This window comes from Ascaphus truei, chromosome 3 (genome assembly GCF_040206685.1).
Source record: "Ascaphus truei isolate aAscTru1 chromosome 3, aAscTru1.hap1, whole genome shotgun sequence".
In the NCBI taxonomy this organism is placed as follows: domain Eukaryota; kingdom Metazoa; phylum Chordata; class Amphibia; order Anura; family Ascaphidae; genus Ascaphus; species Ascaphus truei.
Window position 1 is genome coordinate 404,546,173 of NC_134485.1, and position 13,846 is coordinate 404,560,018.

The window sequence follows — 13,846 nt, forward strand, 5'->3', positions numbered from 1 at the left end:
TGATAAATAATGAATTCATGTATTAACATTTTCAGTACCACAATGTTTAGTGTCACCATGGGCCGCAGACATTTGTGCCTGCATTAAAGATGCTGAGCTTTTCCGCCCTATCATGTGAATGGATTTCAACTATTTCAAGCACAGGGAAGATGTCTTCACAACAGATTGATTGCAGGGTCATGAGATCCCTATTGAAGAGATCACATGATATTAGATCACTATTTACTCAATACTGAATCTATTTATAAAACATTTTTTACCAGGGAATAAATACATTGTTGAGAGTTACCTCTCATATTCAAGTACTGTAGGTCCTTGTCATGAACGGCACACCTGTGAGCACGTGAGTGCTATATGTGACAAGGGTAATACACACAGCTATCTAGCTGACTCATTTTCCACTCCCGCAGTATCCCTCAAATTAATTCTACGCCCCACCCCCAATCCATCACAATATGTATCTTTACTCGCTGTCACCACCAAAAATTAATATCAAGATGCACTTGCAGGGTTTTTGGTCCCTGTTTACTAAGCAACATATGTAATTAGCACACAAAAATCTATCGTAGCAAAATGTGTCCAAAAAAGTAATCACTCTTAAAAACATACAAAGTTCAATCAGAGCCCCAAATTCATTACATATTCCATTTTAGATTTTATATACAAAAATAGTACAGTGCTTAGGTTACAGAAAGCTTATTACAAAAATATACAGTATAATAAATGCAGACAGTTTCTTAAAAATAAAAGGAGTAAAATAGATTATCTAATTATGTTACCGCATACCATCATCAGATTTCCACCAGAGAGGGCTTGAAGTTGGAAATATGGAAATCCACCTGTTCCATGGACAAACACACATTCCGTATTGAATTTCTAATTTCATATCTCAGTTGCAGAGTGTTTAGCCTAAAACTCTTCTACATTGAGCATAGCATAAACTCATCTTCTGGGTGGGTCTTAAACCTCTCTCCCACCCCTTCATCAATCTCTTTATGACACTTTTTAAGGTATGTGGGGACAAAAGGCTTTCTTTTCAAATAAAATAAAAATTGCCTGAATATTTGAAATATCCAGAAGACTTGAACGATCTTAAACAGGTGGCAGTTTAGAGAGATTCAGGTAGATTTAAAGAAGAGTGACTGGTTTCTTTGTTGAATCTTTGAACTATACAATATGGGTGAGAAGCCTGCTTGATAATTGGGTACCTTGAACAGAAAGGATTTGAAAGTTAGGAAAATTGTACGTCAAGTGATAGCCAATATTGTAGTCACATAAAAGACCAAACTCCATATTGAATTGTATAGAATATTGAGTTTGCTGAGATGAATATGGGATGCTATACCATACACAATGTCCCCATAGTCAATAACTGGCATTAGATTCTGTTGTGCTTTGAATTTATTTATTTATAACAACATTTATATAGCGCCTTTATCCAGGGCACTGTACATTAGTTAGTAAACCGTGCTTGGTTAGTGGACAGGGGTTGAGTTCAGATCTCTGGATTTACTCTTGGTGGCATGGTGATGGGTTTGACAGTGGTGACAGTGGAGGCAATTGGATCGGTGAGGTGGGTGACTTTGGAAGGTTTTGGAGACTTTAGGAAGGGTTAGGGGAGATCATGGGCATTGGGGAGGGTGGGGTTGAGGGAGGGGATGGCATAGGAGCTTTAGGGGGGATCATGGAATGTTTTGGAGAAGAGATGAGTTTTGAGTTTTCTTCTGAACATAGTTAGGGAAGGGACAGATTGAATGTGGTGGGGGAGCTTGTTCCGGAGGAGGGGGGCAAGTAAAGCAAATGATCGGAATCAAGAGGTTGTGGCAGTCAGGGATTGAATAGGACAGGAAGGTGTGTTAGCAAGAGATGAGTGCTGAAAGGTAAGGAGGGGCAAGACCATGGAGAGATTTGTAGACCTGGGTGAGGAATTTGATGAGGGAATGCTGTTGGATGGGTAGCTGTGGAGTTGGGAGAGGAGAGGGGTGGTGTGGGCAGAGCGGGGGAGATTGAGAAGTGTACGGGTTGCAGCGTTTTCGATTTGTTGGAGGGGTGTGGAGGAGTAGAAGGGGAAACCGAGGGAGTTATAGTAGTCGTGACGGGTGAAGATGAGGGAGTGGATGAGAAATTTGTCCGAAGAAAGAGAAATGAGTGGGAACATTTTTCTTATGTTGTATAGGTGGTTATTATCTTGCTTTTAGCACCAATGTTTTCACTCTCCTTTAGCCTAGACCCTGTAAGGAATCCACACCTCAGTTTACTGCCTCACAGACCTGTGCAGTCCTGGAACACTCCCTCTGGTATCTACTGCAGCTGTGCAAGCTGCAACCTAGCCTTGTACTCACTCATTGGAGCAGTGCCTTCACACCCTCCTCCGGGGATTGGCCCGCTGGCCTTTAAGTACTGCATCCCCCACAATCCTTCTCTGCCGAGCATAACCCTTCCTGGTTTTCACAAGTGTTCTGCCACAAGCCCTATGGCTTGGCTCTGTTGTGTTCTAATCTCTCTAGTTCTATTCCCTAGTTCACGCAGAGTTCTGTTCCTGTCTCCTGTGCTGAAGCGGAGTACTCTCCTTGTTGACTTCAGCTCCCTGTTTCCTGAGACCGGCTGCTAGTCTCACGCAGCGGTCAGTTCCTGTCTCCTGTGCTGAAGCGGAGTACTCTCCTTGTTGACTTCAGATCCTTGTTTCCTGAGACCGGCTGCAAGTGTCACGCAGCGGTCTGTTCCTGTCTCCTGTGCTGAAGCGGAGGTTTCCCCAGTGTTGTCTTCAGCTCCCTGGTTCCTGGGGCCTGCTGCTCATTCTCTATTGCAGAGGCCGTGTCCTGGTTCCTGCGCTGAAGCGGAGGATTCTCCATCCCGCTCAGGACTCTTGCGCTGAAGCACTGATCTACCACTGCTGCCAGGCGGTGTGCCCACTCCGGTCTACCTATCACTTCCTGAGACCAGTACCATGGGCCATGGTCGCCGCACGCGCAGAGTCCACTCCCGCGCTCACGCTCCTAATCTGAAGCGGGGAACTCCTGACTACCTGTTGCCGAACTCCTGCTTGAACAACGTTTACCCTGATGTCTTCAGTCCTGACCCTAGCTTGTCCACTGACGATGCTGCCTTCTCCAGTCCTGACCCTGCTACATACGACTACGAACTGCGCAATCCAGATCAGCCTGCGCGGTCTAAGGTCGGTGCTTTTACAACCCCACCTCAGCCACGCGGTTCGACCCAGGTTTGTGGCGAGCACAACCGTGACAGACCCTCTTTTTAGGTGCATCCCAAGTTGCTTTACCTGATTCTCCCCTTTCTTTATGTATAGGTGGTAGTGACAGATGGTAGTGATGAAGGGGATGTTTTGGGTGAAGAGGAGGGAAGGGTCAAAGGTGACTCCAAAGCTGCAAGCGGAAGAGGAAAAGGTGAGTGGGGGGAGAAGATGATGGGGATTGGGGAGGACGGGAGGGAGGAGAAAGCAGGAAAGTAGAGAAAATCAGTCTTAGCTGGGTTAATTTGTTGGAAGTGGGAAGACATCCAGGTGGAAATGGCAGAAAGACTGGCAGAGATATGGGTGGAAAGTTAGGGTGAGAATAGTAGGAAGGAGAAATAGATTTGGATGTCGTCTGCAAAAAAAAATGGATGTTGAGTCCATGGGAGGAGATGAGGTTAAAGAGCAGTCAGTGTAGAGGGTAAAGAGGAGAGGACCAAGGGCGGAGCCTTGGGACACACTCACTTGGAGGCTGATGGGCGAAGAGCATGAATTGCTGAAGGTGACAGAATAGGAGCAGTGAAAGAGATAGGATGAGAGCCATGACAGGGCGGTGTCAGTGATGCCATGGTTGGTGAGGGTGGAGATGAGTGTGGTAATCGATGATGTCAAAGGCTAAAGAGAGGTAGAGGTGGATGAGGATGGAGGAGAGTTTGGAGTGGCGAACTTGGGAGAGAAAGTTGTGGATGGTGAGGAGGGACGTTTCAGTAGAGTGTGAGGGATGGAAGCCAGACTGGACAATGGGAAGGCGAGAATGTGATTAGAAGGCAACATTCTCCTCTTCTGTTGAGATCATTCTACCAAAAAAAGGCACATCGAGCTATATTTAGTTGGCAGTGCTATGCCACTGCTTTTTAACTTTTTTTTATTAAACCTGGAGGTTGGCATAGAGAGCAAATGCTCCATCTTTGCTGATGACCCTTAATTGTTTAAGGTAGTAAAATCGGAGCAGGATTTCATTTCTCTACAGTAGGAATTTAATGAACTAGAAACTTGGGCAGGTAAATGGTTTAATACACATAAATGTAAGGTTATGAATTTGGGAAGGCTATCTAAACGTTTCTGCATTCCTCTGGTGTCTCCAATGGGGCCCGTTGCTTTAACCGCTAGTGCTATACCTTCTGGTGTCCAAGGAGATTCCTAGTACAGGGTGGCGGTGTGATGATTCGATGATGACATCAGCAGACGGAATATTCAGCTGCTACGGGAGCCTGGAAGATCCAAAAGGCCCTCCAATGCGTCCCGCAAAACGTGAATTCCTTAGGGAATATGCATCCCAACATCTCTATACAGTACTCACTTCCCATAATGACTGTTATCATTAAGATATTATAAAAAATAAAAAAAACTCAAGGCTAGTCTGGTTCCCTTTCCAAATAATATCATCTATGAATCTTTTTCACATAAATATGTGGTTGGAAGAGGGGCGTTCCCTATTTTTGAAGATACAGGTGCCCGGACGAGTATTCTAAAACTTGCCTTAAACTTGCCTTGGAAAATTTGGGGCTATCACCAACAAGATCCAGGTACATGCTGGGTACATGCTGAAAACATTTCAGTGACATTTCTGCAGAGACTAATGGCCCATCAGATTAACACAGCAGGGGTCCCTGGCAGTCCCATTCAGTTTGAATGGGACTGCGGGACTGCAAGGGACCCCGCGGTTAATCCAATGGGACATTAGTCTATCTGCAGAAATGTTGCAGCATGTCATTAGACTGTAAGCTCGTCGGAGCAGGGACTCTTCTTCCTTAATGTTACTTTTATGCCTGTAGCACTTATTCCCATGACCTGTTATTTATACTATCTGTTATTTATTTGATTACAACATGTATTACCACTGTGAAGCGCCATGTACATTAATGGAGCTATATAAATAAAGACATACAATACAATGTACCCAGCATGTACACTGGCGACACACTTTATTCGAGCTTGGCTAGTCCCACGAATTCGGGTATACCCGGGTGTATTGAGGTTTGTGACAGTTTTCTGCCCGAGTGCATTGAGTTATTTTCCAAGCAGGGATTGAAGCATTTTATTCCCGCTGGCTGCAATACTGCACAGTATATATATATATACTGCATTACAATTCATGAATTTATGCCATCTGGTAGACACGCGAAGCATTGCAGCCTATTAAATCCTAATCATTATCATTTAACAGATCAGCCGCCCATCAGCCAGGCATGAACCCAGGCTGGGAAGGCAAATGCAACGGGGCTTGTCAGAGGTGAGGAGTGGCGCATTCCAGGTATCTGCCAGGTACATACTGGGTATTTGCTCGAATAAAGTGTGTCGGTGCAGTACCTGGATCGTGTTGGTGATTCCCCCAGATTTGTTTTCGAATACTCGTCGGCACTATAATAAGATGTGATTTCAAAATAAAAATAATTGTGATTCAAGATAAAATGTATGGCTTCAGTAATAAAAACGCTTTATTTTTTTCTCAATATGGTCATGCGGATCTAGGACATTTCTCACTGCTAAAATACATTTATCATGGGGAATACAGATGTTAAGGGACTGGATGGCGCACATAACCCATACACAAAAGTCTTCCTCCCAATATAGTGTGTCCATTATACTTAGGTGGTGAATGGTGTCTCTAAGGTGGGATTGTGGTGTACATACCATTGGCTGTAGTAGAATTTCAATGTATTCAAAGAGTGAGAGACCCTATACCAGAAATGATCGGTCTACCAAGCGGGTAAATATGGGTTTTGTGTATTTTTGGGAGGTGATACAAGATGGCTGTTTTATGTATATTATAATTTTGTATTCCCTTTCCATCCCAAATACATATATGTTTTTGATACTATACTCTCTTGAGTATTACTTACTCTCTTGAATATTGCTCCCTGGTTTTCGCTTTGTTTTCCCTCATTTAAAAGTCCACTGTCCACTAATGTGATTTTGACTTTGCTCATGGCTATATTATATATGTAATTATTCATTTTCTATTATCCCTGGTATATGTTCTTATATACAGAGCTGGCCAACTGTTATCTCCTGCTAGCCTAGGAAAATCTGTGTCTCTCTCACAGAAATGCGGCAAAATGTCTGTGATATTTCTGCAGCCAGACTAATGGCCCATAGGATTAACACAGCGGGGTCCCTGCAGTCCCATTCAAATAGAAGGGCCCCTTGCTGTGTTAATCCGGTGTGCCATTAGTCTGGCAACAGAAATATCACTGAAATGTTGCAGCCTTTCTGTGGGAGAGCCACATATTTTCCTAGGCTAGCAGGAGAGAACAGTTGGTCACCTCTGTATGTTCTTGCCTCCCAACATGTATATACTCACTTCCCATGATGACCACTTATATATACACTTGGGAAGCTCAGTCCCTTCTAATTGGAGATTTATTTATCTCCACATGTGTTATTTAAGGCAACTGTGCATCCTATACAATATTGCCATTTACCCTGGTCATATTGTCCCATCCAGTGCAAGGCACTATACTTTAGTGTCTCTGTGCCACTTTCCTTTTTATGGGTACATTTTATTGTGCATTAGCTCTGTATAAGCTGTGCTTCTCCTATTGATTTATATCAGCTGTTACACACGTTGTGTTTGGACATTTCTAATAGAGACTTCAATCACACTCACCCACTGGCGGTTCAGCCGTCACGTGGTGGCAAGAGTTAGTATACAGTACAGCCCCCTCCATAACTCTGGAGATAGACCACTATCCCTGAGGAAGCAAGCTGTGTCTTGCAAAATGCATTGGAGGGCCTTTTGGATCTTCCAGGCCTCCGTAGCAGCTGAGACTTCCCTCTGCTGATGTCATCCAGCTCCGAATCATGACACCGCAATCCTGCACAAGGAATCTCCTTGGATGCCAGGAGCTATAGCGCTGGCGGCTACAGCACCGGACCCCCATCGGAGACACCATAGGGATAGCCCAAGGACTGCAGATACTTTTGGATAGTCTTACCACACGCTTTTAATAAGCTTCAATTCATGAGTGCAATACATGTTCTATCACATGCATAATCAATTAAATATATTACTTACTACACCATTAGAGGTCCTTTTGTCTGCGCTCTTCTCCTAGATTCATTTCTTCCAATGTTTTGGGCACCACTCCATAAATAAAAAATTGCAGAGAAGAGCCACCAAATTAATAAAGGGGTTGGAAAATCTGGCTTATGAGGCTAGCTAAATTAGATTTGTTTACATTAGAAAAGAGGCGTCTTAGAGAGGATATGATAACTATATACAAATATATTCAGGGTCAATACAAGAGGCTTTCAAAAGAACTATTCATCCCGAGGGCAGAACAAACGATACAGTATCATCCATTTAGGTTGGAGGAAAGGAGATTTCACCAGCAACAAAGGAAAGGGTTATTTACAGTAAGGACAGAAACAATGTGGAATGCATTGCCCATGAAGACTGTAATGGCAGATACAATAGATACCTTCACAAAAAGGTTGGACATATTTTTAGACAGAAAAAGTATACAGGGATATATACAAAATATGTAAACATTGGGAGGATGTTAATCCAGGGAGAAATCTGATTGCCATCATGGAAGTCAGGAAGGAATTCATTTTTTCCCCTCTAACGAGACATCATTGGCTTATGTTTAACTGGGTTTTTTTGTTTGCTTTCCTCTGTATCAATATACTGTAAATACAAAAATAGTATACGTATCTGTCGTCTAAATGTAACATACAGGTAGGTTGAAGTCGATGGACCCGTCCATTTTCAACCTCATCAATGTAACTATATAACTTTAGGACATTGAAGGAATAAATTGTGCAGTATCATGTAGGACTACATTAACACTTAACGCAGTATTACAGGTGAGTAGGTTTTTACAAATATGGCATAGGGACATGCAGCCAATGTTAAGGTACTGTTAGGCTGTAAATGAATTGTAATTACTTGAACACATGTTTGCTTTAATTCAATGTTTAATCAAAGGAGTTAAATCTTGGGTTCTCATTTACTTTGCACTTGGCAAGAAACACCCTTTTGCAGAGCCCAGATTCCCTTACTCAACATACCTATCAAACCTTTGACTGCATATAGCAAACAGAGGGGGAGAATTACAAACCCAAGAGACATTTATAATTAGTCTTTACAGAAGCACTCAGATCCCTTTCAGTCAAATTCTTGCGTTCTTTATTTTTATTTTCAGGCATACAAAAGAAGGTGTCAATATTTGAAGAAATACAATGCCCCTTTTTCACATCTTGTACAAGTTATACTTAAACCATTATCATCATTTCTAATGGTTACAATCATCTTGTTTCATTTATATCATACACCAGATTTGTGTTAAAGTGTGGTACTGCACACAGATGTTCCTCTCATGTAACATTGTATCCAGTAATACAGGGTACAGCATACAGCTTTTGAGAAAACCATTATATTAAAAAAAAAAAAACATCATGAAAGGTGAAAGAAATCTTCATTAAAATGTTGAAAGTACCTTATTGTGTACAGCTAATTTATTTGAGTTATTTAAGATAGTAGTGCAGCAAGCAAACATCTGTATAATCATCATTTTTCAGAGAGGGCCTGCTTAAGAAGACTGGGCAGCATTGTTGAATTGGCCCATACTATCTTTAGTCATTTTGGGCCCTAGAGTCAGAATGTACTGTATTCTTAAACAGTGCTAAGCCACAGCACACCCTACTGCATGTCCCATTCTCCACTAAGTCATCTAAAAAATGTGTAGGTAGATTTTTCTATGACATCCTTAAACTACAAGAAAAATGCTAAGTTATTCTCAGCCATGAATGCCAATTAACATTTTGATATAAAATAAACTTATGTTTCATAATAGCAGTTTCCATACGTGTAATAGGATCAGTAACACGTGTACACGCATTTCCATATGTGTAAAAGGCAGTAGAGAACCCAGCAGCTGTAACTTCTGTAGAGCACCAATGGTTTGGGTCTCTGCCCTCAAAATAAAAGAAACTTTGGACTGTATTTTGTTAGATTCGGTTGGACCTTTTCAATGCAGAATGGGCTTTTACTGAGTGATTGACTGAGATTCCAAAATTCAGTTTACAACTGAAGTGGGGGATTGACATATGTCATTTATTAAATATGATAGCCTGCACTTAACTCATTCTTACTCTAATCATTGTGACTGCAATGAGGCAGACAGGATTGACCTGCTTGGAGGGAGGAGAGAGGTCTTGTAAGGACACAGCCTTTGAAGCTTAAACCTCAGTGCCTCCTTCTTGTGACATTGGGTAGGTCACCTTTTGTGTCTTGGGAATAGGGAGATAACGTTAAGTTGTGAGTCCTTTGTGGCATGGGCTGACGTGCCTGTACATTGTATGAATAGCACTGCATACCTTCTTAGCAGTATATTTAACTTAATTGTTAGATAACCCCTCTGTGTAATGTCAACACAATGCAGAAATAATATAGTTAATGCTAAACTGTAGGTGTTGCTGCAACATTTATTACTTGTGTTGTCACTATAATGAGTAGAAGGCCTTTACAACCACAGGCTATCTATGTGAAGCATTCTTTACTGAACTTTGAGCATTGTGACAAGAAAGACAAATTGTACAAAGAAATATTTTACAGTTAGCTAAGCAAAAATTCAGATTTTAAGATTCCAAATATTTCTACATCTGTTAAAGAGCTAAAATATATAACAGAGTCTGTTACAGTTAAGGTACACACTACAGCACTGGTGGACAGCTAACATTCTTGTTCAAAAACTCTATAGAAGCCTCTCCAGGGGGTAATATCAACAAGGGTTTTTTTTAACAAAATAAGAGCAATACAAACAGGGGCATAACTCCTGCATCAGTTCAGGATGCAGTTTCGCATAACAATATATATTGGAGTTGCATTCACCCACATAGCTTCTCTGTCATTTTTAACTGTTCCTTCATAATTAAAAACAGCAACCTTCCCCAATTAACCATACATGTATGTATAAGTGTAGCAGGCTTAATTCTTCTTGTCTCAGAGTACTGTATCACAGAACTTCCTTTTATGTTATCAATGACAGAATTCTTAGTGTGGTTGTTTTTAAAAGTTTTACCATATTTTTTTAATACATCAAAGCATTTTAGGTTTATCTAATAATGTCCCAGTTTCACTTAACGCACCCCCAAAATAAATACAAATACTTAATAAACGAAATATACATATTTGTATGTATTGTCATACGCTAATCGGTTCCCAGTTGTTTTCTAGGAAGTACTATATAACTCATCCTTGATCATTGAAACATTATGTAAGAACCCATACTTAGCCCCTAACAAAAGCCATATGCATTGTACAGTATATTCTATTACTTGTAGCTAGGCTCTGGGGCTAGAGTTTTTAAAAACCTAATAAAATACCGTATTTCTTCACAGCATCCTGACTCAAGGGGGTCTCCCACAGCACCACCATCTTGGTCTCACCTGTGATTCAGATTTTATTTAACTCTGTAAGTCATGAACGAGGAAAGAACAACCATTGGTGCTAATCTGTGAGGTCATAATGTCTTTGTCACCAACAAGTGCAATGGATCTTTATACAGATGTAGCAGACAATGTTATCCCCCATTAACGCTAAATAACGCATGCCTTCACCATTATTTTCAATAGTGCTGCGGTTAAATAATGCTACATTTGTACGTCACAACTCATGTGACTGCAACCCACCTTCCTGGGAGCTAAGGGTGTGATTTCCCATAGAAAGAAGCAAAAGAAAGTGGTAGATTGCATCATGAATAAAAGAAAAAAGAAAAATAATTTTTCCCTTAAAAACATTTTTTTTTTTTAAATAAAACATGCACATTTCAATGCAGGTGAATGGAAAATGAAGCGCTCTCTTGCATTTTCCAACCAAATCTCCTTAAAGAGTTTTCAGATGCCAGATAGTGTTATGATGTTCGCTAGATGTTACAAAAGCCCCCAGTGTGCCATTAAGGCATCCAGAAGAATTTGAAAACATCTTTTATCACCTGAAGAAAAATTGAAAGTCCAATAGAAGGGACAGCAACCTCTGACATAAGGGGGCACACTGGAAACAAATATCAATCCTTTTATTAGAATACAGCCTAAATACATACACATTTGGTGCTCACATCACAAAAAAAAAAAAAAAAAAATGTCCAAAAAGTCAACACACAGTTAAAATGTGTATAGATGGCAACCAATTGAATGAGCGAATTAAGTACTGAAAAAACGAATGAGCGGAGTATCCAAAAGGAACTCCTACCAAATTCAAAACTGGGTACCCGGATTCATCCTAATTCTATTAGTAAAAATATTTCAGGAAATCATTCAATACATTAATACATTTCAAGGTGGAACAAAAAGGAGTTGGGTGATAAGACGAAAATGGAAATATTATACTCATCGATAATTTATTTTCTCCTGGTCCCTCTATGGTACCGCTTGAAATGAGGGATTCATGATCCTCCCATCCAAAGTTAGGACACAGTTCCGACCCCAATTGAGACTTTATAAGCCCCTCTCTAATGAAACTGAGTCATTTTCCGTCTAGCCAAGTTAAACACCTTATTAACATAGAGCATTAAAAAGGTAAACGAAAACATACACTGCAAAATATGTTTCGAAAAGAAAAGAGGGTGGGAACTACCCATGCATTGCTATGGAGGGATAAGGAGAAAATAAATGATCGGTAAGTATAACATTTCCATTTTCACTCCTTGTGGTGGCCTTGCAGATCTGTTCTAAATAGGCTTCTTGCTTTGCCACCTAGGAAGTCGCCATTTCTCTCTCATGGCATGGGCTTGAACTGCGATAGGTGCTGGTTTTTCTGTAGACTTATAGGCTTCTAGAAGCGCATTCTTAATCCACATCGCTATTACGGATTTAGAGGTCACTTTCCCTTGCTGTTGACCACCAAAAAAGGACAAATAGATTTCTTACTTTCCTAAAATCTTTGGATCAATTAATGTAGGATTTGAGAGAACGTTACCATGTCCAGAGAGTGTAGGGACTCTTCCTTTTGATTTTTAGGATTTGGGCAGAATGTCACAACCACCATCTCTTGGTTGGGTTGGAAAGGTGTCATTACCATGGAATTGAAGCATCGTTTGCAGAACCACTCAATCAGATCAAACATTGATGCTTGTACTGCTTGTAGAAACAAATTCAGATCCCATGGTGGTATTGCATTTCGGATTCTGGGTTTTATTTTACTTATGCCTTTTTTGAAACTATAGTATACACTGTATTTCTATTCGGCTAGCTGTCTTTGGAGAAAAAACTAATTGCTGACACCTGAACCTTCAATGATGAGTGACCAAGGCCTCTATTGAAGCCTTGCTGTAAAAATGTAAAATGACCACATATGATGGATCTTGGGGAGCCACATGTTTGTAATGTACCAGTTATTGAAAACTTTCCAAATTCTAAAATAAATGTTTGATGATCACTAGGTTTCTAGCTTTGATTAGTGTTTCTATCACAGATAAACCTTGACGTCTCAGCATGTCCCTCTCAGATTCCATGTTGCTAAGTAGAACATCTTTAGATTTGGGTGATTAATTAGCCCCTGAAACAGCAGCCCTGCAAATACTGGGAGAGTCTATGGTGCCGTCACTGACATCTACTTGTGGTCGGTACACCAGGTTCTCCTGCGCCAAGCCAGGGCCACAAATATAGCATTTATTCAGTGAGTTCTGATTTTTATTAGGGATCTCTGGATCAACAGCAGCAGAGAGAGTGGAAAACCTGAATCTCTGGACGGGTGTCCACTCCTACTGCTCCCTAATCCTTGTACCTTGAGAAAAAGTTAGGTCATATGGTATTGTGACTTCAGGTCACAAGGACAATAGATTGTTTCCCCTATTTGGCAAATATCTGTGGAAAGATTTCTGGACCATGCGACCATTCCCCTGGATCTATAGTGTTGCGACATAGAACATCCACCTGGGTGTTTATCACAACAGCTACAGTATGTGCACTACCATCAATGCCGTGTGTATTCTACTCTGACCATTCCAGAATTCTGCCTACCTCCTTCGACAAATATACTAAAAATCTTGTTTCAAAGGGGCTCCTATAATATCTCTAAATACAGTGTTGGTGGTATGCATTTAATCCACAGGGTGATGTAAAATCTCTGAGAGACATCAAGAACACTCCACTTCTAACAAATATATAACAAAGAATGAGGATAAACCCATGATGCACACACCAAATGTAGAGACTGGTTGCATGCTGCATCACAATTATATCAAATGTTGCATAGAGTTTTCTATTATATTATATTGGGCCTCATGCAGTAAGCGACGATTATGTGAAATCGGCAAGCTTATCGATTAGTCATGTTATTGGCGTTTTTCCCTCTCCGTATGCAGTAAGTGCCGAATACATTCAAAATCAACCCGAAAACAAATCCGCCCACTCTCACGATGATGAGCCGATCACACACAGGTGTATCGGCGTGCGTGGCGGGGTGCTGTTAGGTTGCACAATCACAAATCTTGCTGAATCAGGCGAAACAAGCATGTTTTTGATTGCGCGCCATATTTAAAGGCAACGTGTACTGCTAATCATTCTCTGTGTTGTTGGGAGTGAGAGAGAGAGAGAGACGCACAGAGCTGGACGATTGAACATTTGCATATTGACTGAGAGACTTGTTGT